The sequence below is a fragment of the Echeneis naucrates genome, chromosome 13 (assembly GCF_900963305.1).
Source record: "Echeneis naucrates chromosome 13, fEcheNa1.1, whole genome shotgun sequence".
NCBI classification, from domain to species: Eukaryota; Metazoa; Chordata; class Actinopteri; order Carangiformes; family Echeneidae; genus Echeneis; species Echeneis naucrates.
The window spans coordinates 753,882-759,881 of NC_042523.1; positions in this window are offsets into that span (position 1 = coordinate 753,882).

Below are 6,000 nucleotides of genomic sequence, written 5' to 3' on the forward strand. Positions count from 1 at the left end.
TCTCTGGACAGTTGAGTTTGGATGGTTGAAGTAAAACTTAAAGAAAAAGAAGAAATGAGAAAGAAAAAGACATGTTCTATAAAAATGTGAAATTATAGAAGGTCAGAAAGAATGTTTACAAAGGTGGAAAGGGGAAGCAAAAGCACTAACCCTCAGAGAGGGATGGACTCCTGCTAACAAGCTAAAGCAGTGCTTCTCAAAGTGTGGGGAGCGACAGGTGGGGAACGGAGACATGCTTTTCTTTATTGACAATAATAATAATTCACTCTAAGCAAAACACCCATATGCAAACAAAGAAATAATTAATGGCTAAAATGATTAATGAGCATTAGAAGACCAGGAGAAAAATGTAACCTGGAACTAAAGTGGAAAAACAATGATTGACGACGGGATGATAATTGCAGCGGGCCAATATTTGCAGTGGGACAACAAGGTAGCAGGTAGCCGTGAGCAACATGGATAAATTTGTGATGCAGACCACAAAAGAAGCACCATCACACCATCTCGGCAGACTGTTATTTCTCTGAAAACAAAATACAAAAATACAAAAAATACTAAATACAAAATTGCAAGTCATGCCTGCAACCCCATTTTGAGAGGATGATGATATACTTGGTGTTAGTAAGTTCAATAAAATGTAATGTAATTGGTCAAAATTTTTGCTGGGGTGATGGGGTCAAGTGGAGCTCTTATAATCCCTACTTGTTCAAAGTGGGGAATGACCAAAAAAGTTTGAGAACCACTGAGCTAAACCAACTTGTGAATTCAGAAAAAGGTACTGCACCACACTCACATATTGAGTGATCAGATAATAGATATGCAATTGCTCTAACATTTGTGCAGTACACATCTAATAATTTCAAGATGTTTCCAGAACATACATTGAACATTAGAGAACAAAATGATGTATTCTTAGTTGACTCAGGGTCACAGATTCTGTAATAAAAGAGTCAACTACCAAACCAAAACTAAGCAGAGATTGTACGTACTCTGCAACATGCCACAAACATGCATTATTGCTTTCTAAAGTCTGCCCCATTAACCTGATGGACAGAGACTTGATGTGCAAATCAGGCCTTTGTCTGATCTCAACCCCAGAAGGTGTCAAAGTTTACAGATTATCTGACCTCGAACCAAATTTCTCACACCCCAAACCTGCAGTATGCATATCAAGGGAAATTGTAGCCATTGAGTCTCTTCTGAGCTTGTTAAAGATGCAAATATCTGATCGATCTATTTTCGCCAACACTGCAGTGCTACTCTAAGAGTCTAACATCTGATGTGCACACTCCAAAAAGCACTTCCAAACTTTTCTTTTTCGTCAGAAGAAAAAGACCTTTAGACCTTGCAAGACTCCAGTCAAACAAGAAGCACCGTTTTTTTTTCATAACACCAGTTTTTGAGTCTCTTAAAACAGCAGGAGTAAACCTTTGTTCCCTCTTAACAAAATAAGAGATACTCATTTGGCATTTTGTTCAGGATCTGCAATCAGTAAATGCAGCAGTCCAACCCAGAGCCCCACATGTTCCTCTCAGACAAAGTCTCTTGTTTTCTCTCCAGACACTATTTTGTTACAGTATGTTGATGACCTTATGATCTGCAGTATGAAGCCAACACAGTGAAACTCTTGAAGCATCTGAGTGATTGTGGTAACAAAGCCAGCTTGTCCGAACTTCAATTTGTCCTTGAAAAAGTTATTTTCTTAGGTGGACAAACTCTTTCACCAAAAAGAGAGGATGCAATTCAGAATCTTCCATCACAAAAATACAAATGATGTTGTTTCATGGCATGTGCTCTTACTGTAGACAATTCATTTCAAGCTATGCCATTCTTCAAGCTCCACTCACCTCCCTCATTCATGGCAAAGGTCTACAATCAAAAGACAAGATCACATGGACTCTTGACGCTGAACAATCTTTCAATGAACAAAAACTTGCCTTACAGACTGCTCCAACTTTGGGTCTACCTGTCACGGTTGAGTGTGCTGGGGTGAGGACCCAAGTGCAGGAGCAAGCGGAAGCAGGTGGTGGTAATATATATATTTAATAAACGAAAACCAAGACTTGGAACAGACATAAACATACTCACATACTCCTACTGAAAAAAGGATGACTAAACTGGAGCTAGTTCAAAAAAAAAAAAAAGGCAAGATTCTCAGGGAACGGAGGCTAACAAGACAGAGGACAATGGGATCCGACACGGATTAGACAGAAACCAAGACTTAAATACAAACTGAACTTCACAAGACGCAGGTGGAACACAGGGAAGGCAATCAACCAGCTGAGGTGGAAAGCAGAACACAGAAGGGAAGTAACCTGAGGGAAGACAAGACTTTCAAAATAAAACAGGAAGTGATGAACAAACTAAAATTAAGTCGACAGAAACTAACTAACTTGACTGACCCTGACACTACCTGATCATACAAGGCCATTCACTCAAACTGTAGATGAGAAAAATTGTTGTATGACTTCTGTTTTGTTGCAGGATCATGGAAATAAACTACGCCCTGTAGCTTATTTCTCTTCAACTGGATCCCGTGGCTGCAGGTCTCCCAAGCTGTGTCTGTTGCTGAAAAGGTAGTTGTGGCCTCCAGAGACATAGTAGGCTACTCTTATGTAACCCTACTGGTTCCACGTGCTGTGTCCATGATTTTACTTGTACAAAAAACGTCTCATCTCTCCACAGCACGATGGCTGTGCTGCTGTCCAACAGGTTTGCTCCCCAAGACTGGATCTACAAGAAACACCATTGACTCACCCTGATTTTGTTGTTTTTGTAGGTGGATCTGCTCAAGTGACCCACAAACTGTTCGCAACAGAGTTGGATTTGCTGTTGTCACTAATAATGAAACTCTTGTCTCTGGTTCACTCCCCTCTATTCTGCACAAGTGGCAGAACTGACAGCATTGGTAGAGGCATGCAAACTGGTGAGCAGCAAGACTGTAACTATCTATACTGACTCTAAACTTTGGTGTTGTGCATGATTTCGGCACTCAGTGGAAACACAGGCAATTCTTAAAATTTATTCTCCATCATGACAAGGTCACAGCTCTTCTAGATGCCATTTTGTTTCCAAAGTGAATTGTTGTTTGTTTCAACTCAAGTCTCTATTCCCAGGTCTCTTACAGCAGTACAGTCCTTTGCTACACCACTAGACCCTGTGGTGCCACCCATAAAGATGCAGTGTGGCGGGGACCTGATAACAAAGCTTGCCTGCCTAAACTTTTCTTTCCTCACTTTGCAAAATTAACACATGGTCCAATGGTCCATGTGTTAAAAGGGGGGATGTGGGACGCCATAACTCAACATGGTTAACCAAAGGTTTTTCAGTCCATGTGCAGAATTTTTGTTGATCAAGTATGGTTTGTGCAACACATAACACAGGTAAAACCAAAACAATCACACACAATCACTTTGTAAATTCTGCAATAACCCAAAGCAGTGAATTTATTGCCATTGACCTCAAACAACATTGTGCATACTACCCTGCCAGTGGAGGTGCTGTTGAATGAGAAAATGGCACTGTCAAATCAAAATGGGCAAAATGTTGTGAGGAGGACTTCCTTGGACAAAAGCGCTGCCCATTGTTCTAATGCGAATGAGAAAAAGGTTCAGAATGAATATGACTCCCTTTGAAATTATTTTTAAAAGACCTCCATCCCTCTGAGTGAAACCTGTAACCAGGCCACTGACCAATGTGAAGATGACATGCTACAATACTGCAAAAACGTATCTTTCACTCTTTCTCTCATCTCTCAGCAGATAAATTCAGCCCTGCCACCACCAGCTTCCACACTGCTCCGTGACTGGGTGGTGGTAAAGGACCTAAGAAGGAAGCACTGGCACTCCGAACAAGGTCCGAACAAGGTCCATTCCAGGTGCTCCTGACAATGCATATTGCTGTGAGGATCGCTGAGAGAGCAACGTGGATTCATGTCAACCACTGCAGGAAGGTACCAACGCAAGAACAACAAAAGCAAACAAAACTCAGTGAATTCAACAGACACCAGCTAGAAGTGCAGGACTGACAACACAAAACCTTTTTCCCACCAGACTACACCGTGTGTCACCTAATGTACACCAATCATTACCACAACTCAGATTCTGACTGTGATGATGAAATGTTGTAAATAATGTTTTTTTTTTGTTTCTGTTTTATTCTTTTATTTTTCTTTTATCCTTTTTTTTTTCTTCAAAAACAGCTGCCATAATGATGTATTTTAAAATCTGTGTGAATTAATCTATCAGATAAATAGGTTGTGATTTCTTTGTTGTTTGTTGTTTCTTTTTTGTACTTCTTGGTGATTAATTAATTGATCAAAAGGGAGGAATTGTCTTTATATCATTCTTCACCAGCAGCAGAGAATTTCAGAGCAAACGGTGGGCGGTGTTATTCACCTGAATGAGTGTAAGAGCCATCCACATAGAACTCAACGAGTCTCTAGAAACATCCAGCTTTATTAAATCCCTCAGGCATTTCCTCACCATCACGGGCCCAGTAAAACTCTTCCGCTCTAATAGAGGAACCAACTTTGCCAGTGCATGTAAGAAGCTCAAGATTCCTTCCAATATTGACAATACTTCCGTCAAGTTTTTGCTGGACCAAGGCTGCAAGTGGATGTTTGATGCTCCCCATGCCTCTCACATGGGTGGTTTATGGGAGAGGATGATCGGCATAGCAAGGAAAATCTTGGACTCAATGTTCCTGCAGCTCCGGACATCAAAGCTGACTCACGAGGCACTCTCCACACTGATGGCAGAGGTAGCCGCTATCGTTAATGCCAGACCTCTCAAACCAGTGTCGACTGATTCAAACAAACCATTCATTCTGAAACAGCAACCCTTCTTACTCAGAAAGTGAGTCTATCTTCTGCTCCAAAAACCTCAAAAACCTCCACAAACACCATTGGTGCCATGTCCAGCATCTAGCTCCAACCTTCTGGGACAGATGGGAAAAGCAATGTCTTTCTTCACCTTAGCGACGTAGGATGTGGCAGGTTCCCCAGCTTGACCTGCAGCCTGGAGGCATTGTGCCTCTTAAGGATGACTAAATAAAAAGGAACGAATGGTCTTTGGAACTGATTGTTCAAATGTTCCTGAACAAAGATAGCAGAGTATGCAAGGTGGAGATCAAAATTTCCAGGAAAGAGAGACTCAAGTATTTCTGCAGCCTGTTTCTGAGACAGTCTTGCTCCTAGCTGAGAAGAAGCCATTCTAATTTCTACGGACTGTTGTGAGTGGCAGTTTAATCCCAGCAGGCAGGGAGTGTTATGTTATTGTAGTTTCATTAGTTGGTTTATGTCGAATTCATTTCATTATTTGTTTTGCTGGAAGTAGAAGCACATAGCAGTAATCAGCTGTCTGTTTCTATCGGCAGACATCTGCCTACATCGCATGCCATACGAAGCATCATCAGTATGTAATGTTATCATATGTACTTTCGTTCAATTACAGTGCATTATTTGTTGTTTTAAAAATCTGTGGCTCTCTCTCTCTTCCCCCATGCATGTACATTACAACCTTACATGACTCCAACTTTGTTTCCTCCTGTAGTCTTTGTTTTGTCCCTCCTGTTCTCTCTCTTCCTGTCCTCATCCTCCAGGTGCTGAATCATCACTCACTCAGTTCCTACTGCTGCAAGAGTTACCTTTAGTTATCACTACACACTCCTACAAACTTCCCATTGTAAGCTCTTCTTTGTCCCTACTACAAAGATTTACTAGTGCACATTTAGAACTACCAGGTTGAAGTATGTTCTCTGTATGTTTTGTTTGTATTTTCCATGACATCTTCTATTCTCCTATTATTCTCTCTCCAGCCCTCTAACGAGTCCCCCACGTCTCTCTCACTGCCTCTGTTCCCACCCCCCATCTCTCCCTCTGGTTGCCCTCCCTGAACCTGGCTCTGCCCAAGATTTCTGCCTCTTAAAGTGCTTGCTCTTAGAGGGATATGTCCGGGTTTTTTTTGACAACTGCATAAAGAGTTTGGTCTAGATCTACTC